Here is a 13,920-nt window from a genome sequence, read left to right as displayed (position 1 = left end):
CACATGTCAAGTACATGATCATGTAGAACCTGTACAGGTCCAAAATTCTATTATTTCTATGACAATGTAACTATAAATATTTATGACCCCTGTCACTAACATAACCTTGCCCAGTCTGGAAAGTACCAGAGGGGAATGAGTGGATGGACTGGTAAGAAAGACCACAAGGACTGAAATCTACAAAGTAAGGGAAAAAAATAAGAAGAAAATGATACCATCACATAAAGATGTTGATCTTCCCTTTTTATTAGTAAGTCCAAGAAAAGTGGATGGTTAAATAGTCCAGGGACCAAGTATAAAGCTAAAAGTGAACAATAAGCAAGAGAATCAGGAGTACCATAGAGAAAAGGATGCCAGAAGGACCACAGGGAGGATGACCTCAAACACCTTCAAGTCTTCATTCACCTCGACTGAAGAGAAGGGCAGGCACACATAGTGACTGACATGCTAGAGGCCTGGAAACTCCCATTTCCAAATACTAGTATAAATGATGTGCATTATTATTTCCTTTTATTTAAAGTTCTATTCCAAAAATTTTGTGTTAAAGCTGCCAGCAAGAAGGCTTACAGACATGTCTGTTCCTAGGTACTTTATTTATTTATTTTATAAAATAAACTACTTGTAATGTAAAAAAATTGTTCTGAAACCCAAGCCCCCTAGGTCTGCTGATGTGTCAAAGGTAAAGTAGGCAATTAGGTAGAAGTAACTCCATGATTTTAAAAAAAAGGGAAAAGGAGGAAGTGAAAAGGACAAGCCAGAAAAAGAACTGGGCAAGCTTCAGTTATATTTCAATAACGAACAGATGTAATTATTATTGTTTCAAAATGTCTTATAGTTCACCATGATTTTATATTTCTATTAACCCTTTTAATAAATATAATTTTAATATCAAAAATCCTTTTTAAAAACCCACAGTCCTCAAACTGCTAAATACGGAATTACCATATGACCCAGCAATTCTACTCCAAGGTATGTACCCAAATAAATTGAAAACATGTACTCAGATACTTGTACATGAACGTTCATTTCAGCACTACTCACTATTCAATACCAAAAGGTAGAAACAACTCAAGTGTGTCCATCGATATGGATGGATAAACAAAATGTGGCAAATACAGTATAATGGAATATTATTCAGCCATAAAAAGGAATGACATTCCTATATATGTTACAACATGGATGAACCATTATACCAAATGAAATAAGCCAGACACAAAAGGAGACATATTGTATGATTCCACTTATATGAAATATTGAGAACAGACAAGTTTACACCGAAGAAGTAGAGCAGTGGTTATCAGGGATAAGGGTAGGTGAAATGAAGAGTTATGGCTTAATGGTTCTAGAGTTTTTATTTAGGGTGATGAAAAAGTTTTGAAATAGACAGTAGTAACAGTTGCACATCATGAATGCAATTAACGCAACCAAATTGTATACTTAAAAATTGTTAAAATGGCAAAATTTATGGTATAAATCTTTTAACACACACACACACAACAATTTTTGAACCCACAAGAGTCTCTGTTACAGAGCCTCTAGGGCAGGCGGTAGTTTGATAAACAACATTTATTGCTTTCACAAAGGGGAACCCAGGGGCAGAAGAGAACAGGTAGGCCCCTGTCCTCTCAGTCTCTTCAAGGAACTCTTAGAATAGAGGGGTTCTTTGAGGATCTAACTAGATGCCAATGACTCCTTAAACTGCATCCTCTGTCAAATTTCTGTCACAAACTTCAACCTGCATTTTCAACTACATACAATCACCTCAGACTTGAGTCTGAAAGTTCTTAGTAATAAAAGATAAAATTAGAAATTAGTTATTTGTAATAAATAAAGAGTAAAAAAGTTCTGTTAAAAATTAGATCACTAGCTAGTATAATAAAAAATAAGGGGAAAACTGAAAGGAGTTGTGATCATAGATGCACATGAAATTAAACAACTGAGAAAATTTGTACAACTCTATTCTAATATATTAGAATACGTGGTTCAAATATATGATTTCCTATGAAACATAAATCATCAAAATTAATGCACAAACAGAAAAAAAATCCCTACAGAAACCAACAATCATTAGAGATGGAAAAAGTTGCCAGCTAAAGAAAGCCCTAGCCCATGTTTCAAGTGCAAGTTCTTAAACACTTCAATCACTGAGAATAGTTGACCATTCTCAATGCTATTTAACTGCTCCAAAGCACTGAGAAAGAAAGGCTCCCCAATTCTTCCTCCAAAGTTATTAGAGCCTGCTACCAAAATACAACAAAGACACCACAATAGAAATAAACCACAGACCAATCTCACATTTTGTATTATAAGTACAAAAACCATAAATAATTAGCAAACAGAACCAAGTTACAAAACGTGTTATATACCATGACCAAATGAGGGTCATGGTCATATGAGGGATGCACGAATTATTCAATGTTATATGTCATCATGCAAACAAGCCAAAGGGAAAAACAGCATTTTGAAAGAAGCTAAAAAGACACTTGAAAAAAAACTTCAATATCCACTCCTAATAGGAACTTTTAGTAAAAAAGAAAGAGGAAACTTGGTTAACTTGGTCTCAAGCCAGCAACCAGCATTGTGCTTGAGGGTTTAATACTAGAAGCAGTCCCATTAAAGTCCGGAAGAAAGCAATCACCACTATTATGTAATACAGTTCTTAAAGCAATGGCCAATAGAATGAGGTAATATGAAGCACAAAATTAGAAAGGAAGGGGAAAATTATTGTTTGCAGATAAAATTATTTTACAATAAGAAAATCAAAATAACCAACTAAAAAGTTATTAGAAATAATAAGAGCACACATTAAGTTAAAAAATACACAAAAACAATCCCAACAGCTTTTTTATATATCAACAATGACCCGTGGAAAATGCTAGAAAAAATTTTCTTTCAATACCAAAAAACACAAAATACTCAAGGTTTTTCTAATAAGAAATATGCAAGACAATGCTATATAAAAACTACTATACATATTAAGAAGTTCTAAGAGTCTATGATTCACAGTATGACTAGTTTTGATAAATGAAGATGTACCTAGGCTATAGCCAAAACAGCAAAATAGGGCACAAACAGTCCCCAAAAAAGGTCCCACAATTGAGTGAAAGAATTGAGGCAAGAGATTTTAGTCTAAATTATTATAAATAGCATCCCATAAGAGTAAACAAGGGGGAAAAAAGCAATAAGCACTTAAAACTAAGGAACTGAAGTGTTGAATATCCTAAGAGTAAAGAATAATTAAGGCATGCACTAAAGTCCTGTTAAGCATCAACTATCAATTTCAATAGCTTAAACCAGTGGTTCTCCAAGTGTGGTTTGAGACCTTGTCAAAGGGTCTACAGGTCAAGACTCTCTTCATAATAATACTAAGACATTATTTCTCTCTCTCTCTCGTTTTTGGTTCTCATTCTCTCATGAGTGTAAAGTAGGGATCAGCAAACTAAACTGGCCAGCTGGTAAAATCCAGCCAAGTCCATTCATTTACATATTCTCTACAGCTGCTTTCAGGCAACAGCAAAAGTTGAGTAGTTGTGACAGAGAAGTCTATCTCTCTGTGGCCCACAATACTGGAAATATGAACTATCTGGCCCTTTACAGAATACCTTTGCTAGTCCCTGCTTGAATGACTAATGGAATGTGTACTTATGTATTCTTGTGTTTTCTAAGAGATTAGGTTTAAAGTATAAACAAGAATATTTTAGAGATTAATTCCATTTTTTCCTCAGTATTTCAACTGTGGTTATAGCTACTATCATCTCATTAATCTCATTAACATCCAAGGAATCATTATTTTGAAATCTGAAGTTTTTCTTAAATGTACACAGAAATACAACTAGAAGTACACTCATTTTGCAAGAATATTTTAAATGTTTCTTAGTTTAATTTTAAATACAGAAATACTGATAGATATAACCTATATACACAAAAGCACTTTGGGGTCTTCAATAATTTTTAAGAGTGTACAGATGAATAAGGACATTCTCCTATATATACCTTCAATATCATTATCATAACTAAGAAAATTCCAATAATTCCAAAACATCATCTAATATACAACCTAAATTTAAACTTCCCCAACTGTTGTTAACCATGATTTTTTTCTCAACCCAAGATCAAATCAAAGTTCACATATTATTTCTGATTATGTTCCCTTTGGTCCCTCTTCCCCAAGAACAGTTCCCCTTATTTTTTGTTCTTCATGACATTGATGTTTTTTGAACAGTACAAGCTAGTTGTCTTATAGATTATTCCACACACTGGATCCACCTCATTATTTCTCCCATGGTGTCACTGAACTTGTTCTAGCATGCCCTACATTTCCAGTATATTAGAAGTGAGGGCTAGAGGCTTGATTCAGGTGAAACATTTTTGGCATGAACATGTCACAGACTGTGTTGTGTAATAATGCGTCCCATCAGAGGCACAAAATGTCTGGCTGTCCTATTACTAGTGATGCTAAGTTTGACCAGTTGGTTAAAATAGTGTCTATCAAATCTGTCCACGATAAAAGGACATTTTGCCCTCTGTAATTAAGTAAGTCAACTGTGGCATGATACTTTGAGTCTATGTGAATGTCTTAGTCTCCAACAACTTTTCACCCAATGGTTTTAGTATCTACTGACGATCTTGACAGGCTCAATTATTACACTGAGAGTTGGACTGCCATGAAATGTTTTAACCTGTGCTCTGTGCACTGTTTTATATGAGGAGAGATACAGCATAATGGTTAAAAGGATAAGTCTAGGACTGTTCAATTCTGGCTATGTAGTAGAATTCTTGAATCTCTAGAGAGTTGGTTTTGTATTTTTTTTTTACTTTTTATCCTTACCTGAGGATATGTATATTGATTTTAGAGAGAAGAAGGGAGAGATAATAAGAGAGAGATTGGCTGCCTATCGTATGCACACCCTAACCAGGAATCAAACCTGCAACCTTTTGGCATATGGGACAACACTCCAACCAACTGAGCCACCCAGCCAGGGCTCTGGAGAGTTTTTTTAAAATACCAACCTGGCCCTGGCCAGTGTGGCTCAGTAGCTGAAGAGTCGGCCCACGCACCGAAGGGTCTGGGGTTTGATTAACGGTTAAGGCACGTACCTGGATTGCAGGTTTGATCCCCGATCAAGGTGCGTGTGGAAGGCAACCAATTGATGTTTCTCTCTCTCATCATGATTCTTTCTCTCTCCCCCACCCTTCCTCTCTCTACACATGTCCTCAGATAAGAATTAAAAAAAAAAAAAAAAAAAAAAAAAACGTCCTGGCTGGTTTGGCTCAGTGGTTAGAGCATCGGCCCATGGACAGGAGGGTTATAGGTTCAGTTCCCAGTCAAGGGCACATACCTGGATTTCAGGTCTGATCCCCAGCCCTTGTCAGGATCCTGTGGGAAGCAACCAACTGTTGTGTCTCTCTCACATCAATGTTTCTCTCTCTCCCTCCCTCCCTCCCTTCCACTCTATCTAAAAAAAAAAATCAATGAAAAAATATCCTTGGGTGAGGATTAACAAAAAAATAAAAAAGGAATTAACAACATAACAGACTCTTTTTTCTGATAGTATGAAAAAAATTAAACACTGACATCAAAAGAATAGCAAAATAAAGAAAAAAGAAATAAAACAGCCTTAATAAATAACAATTCTAGTTCTATTTTCAAATATATAGAAAAAATTTTTAAAACTAATAATAAAAATACTACAAGTCAAAAATCTGTGGAATACACCTAAAAAAGTATTTTGAGTGAGATTTATAACTTTGGAAATCCTTTAAGACAACAAAAATGGTTAGAAATAATAAGTATTCAACTCAAGAAATTGGGAAGAGGGCAAAAAAGCAACCCCCCCAAATAAGAAATAAAGATAAAGGCAAATATCAATAATATACAGAATAACATTAACTATAAACAGAGAAAAATAACACAACTAAAAAGCATATTCCTTAAAAAGATTAATAAGATAAATCTTTGGCAAGCAAGAGTTATCAAGAGAGAAGATTCAAATAATTAAAATACAGAATGAAAAGGGAGGCAAAAGTACAGACACAGATTTTTTTTTAATAATTAGAGAATATTAAAGAGTAGGAATATCTATATGCTAATAAATTCAAGTGGATAAATTCCCATTAAGTTATGCCAAAACTGGCACAAAAAGAGAAAACTTGAACAGATCAATTATTATGAATGAGATTAAAAAAGCAAAGATCTTGCCTTCTGAGAAACAGCAGGTGCAGGCAATTTCACAATGAGTTCTATTAAATTTTAAGGAACAGTTAATTCCTGTCTTATACAAGCTGTTCTGGAAAAATAGAAAATAGTCAAAAATGACCAGAACATTTCATGAAGCTAATGTAATCTTTTTTTGTTTTATTTTGTTTATAGATTTTTAGAAAGAGAATAAGGGAGAGGGGGAGAGAGAGAAAGAAACATCAATGAGAGAGAACACTGATTAGCTGCTTCCTGCATGCCCCCCACTGGGGATTAGGCCCACAACCTGGACATGTGCCCTGACCAGGAATCGAACCAGCAACCTCTTGGTACATGGGTCAACACTCAACCACTGAGCCACATCTGCTGGGCAAAGCTAATGTAATCTTGATTCTAAAAATCAGGTAATGCCAAGAAAATGACAGGTCCATTTAACATGACACAAAAATCCTACACTAAATATTATCTAAGTAAATCCAAGAATGCATTTTTAAAATAATAATACATCAGGATTAAGTAGGTTTCTCCTAGGAATTCAAGGATGGTTCAACATCAGAATTAGATTTAGAAGAGAGAAACCAGATGACAATCTCAATCATTAAAGAATCAGCATCATAAAAAAGGCAAAACTGTGGAATTAATAAAAGATGACATGAGAGAATATCTATGTGAGCTAGGAACAGGGAAACACTTTTTTAAAGCCCATAAAGTATAGGATTAATTTTATCATATTAAAATTAAGGATTTTTGTTCAATGAAAGACATCATAGACAAAAAGGCAAATGACTAAATGACAGAATGGGAAAGATATTTGTAATGTCTAAAATGGAAAAGGGACTGCTGTAAAGAATATATAAGAAATACCTGAAATCAACAATAGAACAGTAACCTGGAGAGAACAATAAGCAAATGATATAAAAAGGCTATTAACAGAACTTAATCTAGACTACAAAAATGACAAAAGTGAATAATTGTGACTGTTGTCAGGACTGAGGAAACATCAACAGCCCCATGTACTGGCAGTGGAAGTACAGACTAGCATAATCACTCTGGCTTGAGTCAAAGCCTCAGTTAATAAAGAAATTCTCCTCTGACTTGCTTATTCTCTGTGCATATATTTTGTTTGGAAACAGGGAAAAATGGCTGGTCTACTACAGGATTTAGGTCTTAGACATTATAGGTCCTAACCATTCATCTCTACCTAAATCACACTGATATAATTGTACTCTCCACTCAATCTAAAAGAGAGAGAAGCAAAAACTCCTACTGTATCTTTCTAACATAGGTTTCGACAAGGATTTACATTTTTTATAAGATTTTAAAACATTGGCACAAAATACTGTCCAAAAATTGTGGTTTATGAGAAATGCTATATATTTAATTTTTAATATAATTTCTGAAGCAAACATGAGTGCATTCTGTTGTAATAATCATCATTATACGCAGTGGAGAGCTGGAAAACAGAAAGAATAGGAAAAATTTAATTTCAGAATCTTTAAATATTAGCAGAAAAAAAAGAAGAAGAAGAAGAAATTTATCTCCAAGAAAGAAGAAGGGCTCCTGATAGGTGGAAGAAAGGATTCTTGGGATTTCAGTAAGCCTGAAGTATCTACAGAAGACTAATTATATAGGTCTGTTTTCTCAGCCAAAGGGAAATACAGTTACTTTTTATCCAAGGAATGAGAATTTCAATCTAGGCACTGACCAGGCCAGTCATTGAAAGATGATGAATCTTTTTTTTTTTTTAATCCTCACCTGAGGACATTTTCCCATTTTTTTGTTCAGGTAGAGTGGGAGGGAGAGAGAGGAACAGAGAGAGAGAGAGAAACATCGATGTGAAAGGGACACATCGAGTGGCTGCCACCCGCACGACTGACCAGGGCCGGGGACAAACTGCAACCGAGATACATGCCCTTAGCGGGAACCGAACCTGGGTCTCTCAGGACTGCAGGTCGACGCTCTAACCGGCCAGGGCTTTTTTTTTTTTTTTTTTTTTTTTAACAATAGATCAGTTATTTAATTAGGTTCTTTGTAAGAAATTTAGAACACCATTTTATGAGGATAAAGCCCATTTGTGAGAGCAAACACAGAGCAGAGGTGGATCCCGGAGCTGAGGAACAGCTTTGATCTTTGGCAGAATGTGCGAGTCCACGGCCTTCTGGTCAGCCTTGCGCTGCTCTGTAATCTCGTATTTCTCTTTTTCTGTGTCGAAGATCTCACCTTCCTGGTGCCTAGGCTTGCGCAGCTTCTTCTTCTTAAAGCAAGCATCAGTGAGATATTTGGGGATTTTCACACCACTGATACCAATTTTGGTGGAGGTGGCAATGACAAATTTCTGATGTGTTCTACGCAGAGGAACTCAATTAAGGGACAGAGTCCCAGTCACAAGTAGCAAGCCACTGCTCAGCTGCTTCAGGAAAGTCACCCTCTTGCCTCTGTGGCACCCAGTGAGGATGATCAGCATGGTCCTGGGAGTGATGCTGGTCTGCAGTTTTCCCACATGCTGGCTGAAGTGTTTCTCGCCCTGGCTTAGCAGCTTCTGAGGCACATCTTCAGTAGGAGAATATCTAGGCATTTTGCGAAGTTTAACCACTCGGGTACCACCATTCTTGTCGCCACCAACTGGTTTGTGACAGTAGCAAAAACCTTCTCCTTTTTCTTTTCAATCCTGGGTTTAGCTGTGGAATACTTCCTCTTGTATATGGCCTTTCAGGAATGCATAGCCGACCGGGAATATCTGCCAATTCCTCTGACTAGGACAGGGTTAGGCTGCAGTGGGGCTTCCCCTTCTTAGACGTCTTGGTCTTGAGGTTACCCTGCTTAACCTTGCCACCAGCATCAGCCTTCTTGGCTCCAGGTTTCTTCTCCTTAGTATCAGGTTTCTTCTCCTTAGTGTCCGGCTATTCAGGTTTTTCCCCCGCCATCTTGCAAGATGGGAAAAAGAAAGATGATGAATCTTGAGTGAGAAAAAAGCTTCATCCTGAATCCTGAAGTCAGTAGTAGATCAATTCAAACCTCAGAAGGGATCAAGAATTTACATGTAGATTGGCCCTTCAGAAAAGAGCTGACGGTGGCCAGGAGGTAGAAGAGAATAGTGAATGGGTCACCAACTCCACATTCAAACCCATGTTCAGTCATCAGGGTACTGGCAGAGGTTTATCTCCAGACCAAAAAACTGAACAAGATCTTTTGTAGACCCTACTTAGGAAAATAAGAGGAAATGTACATCAGAACCTGATTGGAGCATAGTCACCAAGATTCAGAAGCCAAAACTGTTCTTAAAATTCTGATGATGAAAAACACAGAGAGCTACAATGGGCAAGCTGTATCACTTAGCCATGATGATTTTTATTCTTTGGAGTTTGCAAATCAGGCAACCATTACCTACTCATTTGATACCAAAGAAAATTTATTTGGACTGTCTCCAATCTCTAAACAGATGGCATATTTCTGTGCTGACAAAAACACTACTGCCTGGGAAGTGGTAAAACTCAGAGTCAGGAGGATGTGGACTGGGCCTACAAAAGGGACCCAGGTCTTTGACCCATTGTCTCTCAGGGACTAAGGATGATGCAGATCTTGCTGTCTTCCTAGAAAAAATTATTGTGTAGGTCTGAGATGCCCAGAGAAACTTTTCTCTTAAAGCAACAACAGGCACTTGTTGCAGACAGCTGGAGCAACTACTCACTTACCAGAGAAACTGGCAGTTATCTTAAAGATATGAATGTTTCCTGGGCAAACAGGGATATATAATGCATACACATGCACTATGTAACGTTTGCTTTGGGTAAAGAAACATAATATTAAAACAAAAGTAAGCAGTCCAGCCAGTGTGGCTCAGTGGTTGAGCATCGACCCATGCACCAAGAGGTCGCTGGTTTGATTCCCGGTCAGAACACATGCTCAGGTTGTTGGGCCTGATTGGGGGCGGGGGGGGGGGGGGTGGTGGTAGGAGGCAGTCAATCTATGTCCTCTCCCATCAATGTTTCTATCTCTCTCTCCCTCTCCCTTCCTCTCTCTGTAAAATCAATAAAGGGAAAAAAAATTTTTTTAAGTAAGCAAATGAAAAACACTCTTTTGAACATAAGTGTGAAATAGGATAAATAATCCTTTTGCAATTACAACACAAAGCAAAGAACCTTTCTAGAAGTCTAAGGAAAAGTTTATAATGTTCTTAAGGTTATGGTTTGTTTCAATAACAAATTTCAAAACCTTAAATGGTGCAAAAAGTACTAACATCTTAACTGTAACCAGATTTTATATTATCCAGACAAGAGAATCTGGTTAAAATATCCTAAAAAACACCGTGATTTTTAAAAGAGCAAATTGCAATTTTCCTAAATATCAAGAGGGCAAGAAATGAGAAACAGCCATGTGGTTTCACAAACTCTCTATTTAGAGGCTAGCAGGAAAGAGAAATTTGTACCAGATACTGAGGGAAGGATTAAGCTGTTCCCTCAGTCAGGGCTAGTAAGGAAGCAATATAAATAACGGTAGGATAGAAAGACCGTAAAAAGAGTAAAGAAAAAACATGCATACGGTGGACTTGTAAAGCACTCAATGATATTTATTTGTAAGAGAGAAGGAGGGGAATTACAACAGAGGGCAAATCAAGAGCACATTTCCACAAACAAAAGGCAAAGTGAATTATTAGTATCCACCGCAGGCATCGATTTTGCCATCAACTTCCATCCATCAATATTTCCTTGCCCTTATATTGGTACCAACCACTAACAGGAAATCAAGGCATCTTATCCACTCACCTCAGAGCCCAGGGGGAAAGGGGCTGCTGAGGTTTGCCAAGTCCAATCATCAGAGCTCCATTTGCATGAAGTAGTTTTGGGCCAAATACTCAGTAAGTTTTAAAGTGCTCCTTTGCCTGACTTTGGACTGCAAGTATCTCTCTCCCTTGGTGATCTTAATGATGAAGGATTTGGCTAGTTAGGGTCCTGGTTATTTCCCTCTTTTCTCATAGAAAAAACATGACTCACAGTACTGACGCCATTATGATAATACATATGCACTCTCAGAAGAGGGTCACAGTATCCAATCGTTTTTAAAAGAAGAAAAAAAACAACAACAACAGAAGAATGAAATGTCAAAGGATGACATCCAAAGAAAATTGGCTGGGCCCTGAACAGTGAAACCACTAGTTATCTAAGCAGGCCATAAAACAAAAAGAACCTGGGTGCCCTCAGGTCACCACACCTGGTAGAGCAGTGAGAAAATAGCAGCCTCTTCATTCAAAAAGAATTGCAAAGTTGGAAAGTTAAGCCATACATGCTTTCAGAAATGTTCGCTGCCCTAGGTCACTAGCTAGTCAGCAGTGGAGAAACAGCCTGATTCTTCTGTAGTCACCTGAAATCACCCCCTGCTTTATTCAGGATGTCAATGAGGTGTGCTCACCAGTCCCTATCACAGGGTGTCTGCTGAATATCCTCCATTAGTAATCTTCTGGCATTTCTTCTAGCCTTTCATGGGGACTGTGCCAGAAACTTCTTCCTGATAAAAAAAACTAATAATCTAGTCGGTCTAGCCAAGTCAATCTTTTCCATTTCATAATATACATAAAACTCAATTTGGCTGGAAAATATCCACCCTGAATTTAAAACATCTTAGAAATCTATACATTGAAATATTCCAATTTTCACTGCTACTTTCCCTTACATTTCCCAGTGTGTGGTCAGGTAGAGCCCTTGATCAGAGCTCCTTGCCATGTGTTTGCAATTGTTATCTTCTGCATTCAGAGGACCCATGGCTTAGATTTTGATCAGAAAAAATAAGACTAGTTTTTTCTTAAAGGTTTGAAATCAAACAATACTTTGTAAATGTGATAGAAAAAGGGGTCACATACTAAACCTGATAAGCTATGAGGAGGCCTACATGGCAGCCCTACAAACTCAGAGACCTAAAGTAACCATACAGGGTGGTCTCAGTGTAAAACTTCCTAACTAAAAGTAGGACATGGGCCCTGGCCGGTTTGGCTCAGCGGCTGGAGCGTCAGCCTGCGGTACAGAGAGACCCGGGTTCAGTTCCCGCTAAGGGCACATATCTCGGTTGCAGTTTGTCCCCGGCCCTGGTTGGTCGTGCGGGTGGCAGCCACTCGATGTGTCCCTTCACGTCGATGTTTCTCTCTCTCTCTCTTCCTCTCTCTCCCTCCCGCTCTATCTGAACAAAAAATGGAAAAATGTCCTCGGGTGAGGATAAAAAAAATAAAATAAAAATAAAAGTAGGACATGGTGGGTAGTGCTTGGGTCATGGTAGGTAGTGATGTCCTAGGCCTATTGCTTCCTTGACAAAGATCAATCTTTAACTTTGAAATTGTCCACTGTCTTTGTGCATCTAAAACAAAATACCTTTGAAATTTCAGAGCAGTCTTCTTTTCCAGACCCTAGAACCCCTCATTGTTATCTTGTTCCCCTGCATACCATCTCTAGGTGCTGTAAATGTTAACTATCCTGTACCCACCAGTAAAAAAAAGTATGTGTCTCTTCATTTTGCTTTTTATCCAATCTCAGAGGTTTCCCAGCTTGGCTTTCTCCTACCCCCTTAATCTACCACCAATGAATTTCATGTAAACCACGTAATGTCTCCATCCTGATTCTCATGTATAAAATGAGCTGGAAAACTGCCATTCTCTGGAACATTTTTTCTATCTGTTCAGATTTTGCCTCCTAGAGTTGTCATAAGTTTGGCTCAAATAAACTCTTGTAAGACTTTTTCTTAGGCTGGATGTTCTTTCATCGACATAAAAATAATCTACTTATCAAATTTAAAGTGATCCATTCCCACTGCCAATTACATAAATACTTTTCAAATGTGCAGAGTTAAAGAAAAATACAGGGTGAAATGAAGGGCTTTTAGTAAGAATTTTAAAGATTGGTTGAGACTTCCAGTCAAGATGGCGGCATAAGAAAACAAGGTACTTCCCTCCTCCCACCACCAGTGAGAAAGTAGCAGCCTCTTCAGAACAGCCATCATTTTGAACTGCCTGACATTGAGCTAAAGGGAAGTCCTACAACTACAAAATTAAAGAAGCCACATGGAGCCCTGGCTGGTTTGGCTCAGTGGTTACAGCGTCAGCCTGTAGACCAGAGAGACCCGGGTTCAGTTCCCACTAAGGGCACATACCCCGGTTGCAGTTTGTCCCCGGCCACAGTTGGAGTCATGTGGGGGGCAACCACTTGATGTGTCCCTTTCACATCAATGTTTCTCTCTCTCTTCCCCCCTCTCTCATTCCTGCTCTGTCTGAAGATAAATGCAAAAAAATGTCCTCAGGTGAAGATAAAAAAAAAAAAGAAGCCACATGGACACTGGTAGAAGGGGCAGAGGTGGACGAACTGGTCCCACATCCACGTGTGACAGATAAAAATCAGAAGGCTACCTCAGCTGGGAAGGTCCTCCCTGAGGACTGAGGGTTCCCGGTCCCACACCAGGCCCCAAGCTCAGGGTTCCATTGCCAGGAAGAGAATCCCCAGAACTTTTGGCTGTAAAACCAGCGGGAACTGAGACTGAAGGAGGCTGAGGCTTCTGGAGTCCCAAGCAGTTCCTCTTAAAGGGCCCGCACACAGAATTACTCCGACTTGTTCCTTCTGGGCTCCAGTGTGGGGGAGGCAGCTTGAAAGGCACCAGAGACATACAGGAAAGAACTAAGTTGTTTGGCATCAGGGTAAGAGCTGGAGAGGCAGCTTTCTCCTGGACAGAAGTGCTGGCAGAGGACATTG

The 13,920-nt window shown here is 38.2% G+C and overlaps 1 protein-coding gene and 1 pseudogene across 14 annotated transcripts in view; both read right to left on the bottom strand.

Annotated features, from left to right (window-relative positions):
- Positions 1–13,920, bottom strand: part of DIS3L2 (DIS3 like 3'-5' exoribonuclease 2) — a 340,082-nt gene that overhangs the window by 218,593 nt on the left and 107,569 nt on the right. The gene's annotated exons all lie outside the window — the stretch shown is intronic.
- On the bottom strand, positions 8,237–9,390 carry LOC118624972 (annotated as a pseudogene).

This window comes from Molossus molossus, unplaced genomic scaffold, assembly GCF_014108415.1.
Source record: "Molossus molossus isolate mMolMol1 unplaced genomic scaffold, mMolMol1.p scaffold_m16_p_11, whole genome shotgun sequence".
NCBI lineage: Eukaryota > Metazoa > Chordata > Mammalia > Chiroptera > Molossidae > Molossus > Molossus molossus.
The sequence above is the reverse complement of the archived record's forward strand: the minus strand, read 5'-3'. Positions and strand labels throughout refer to the sequence as shown.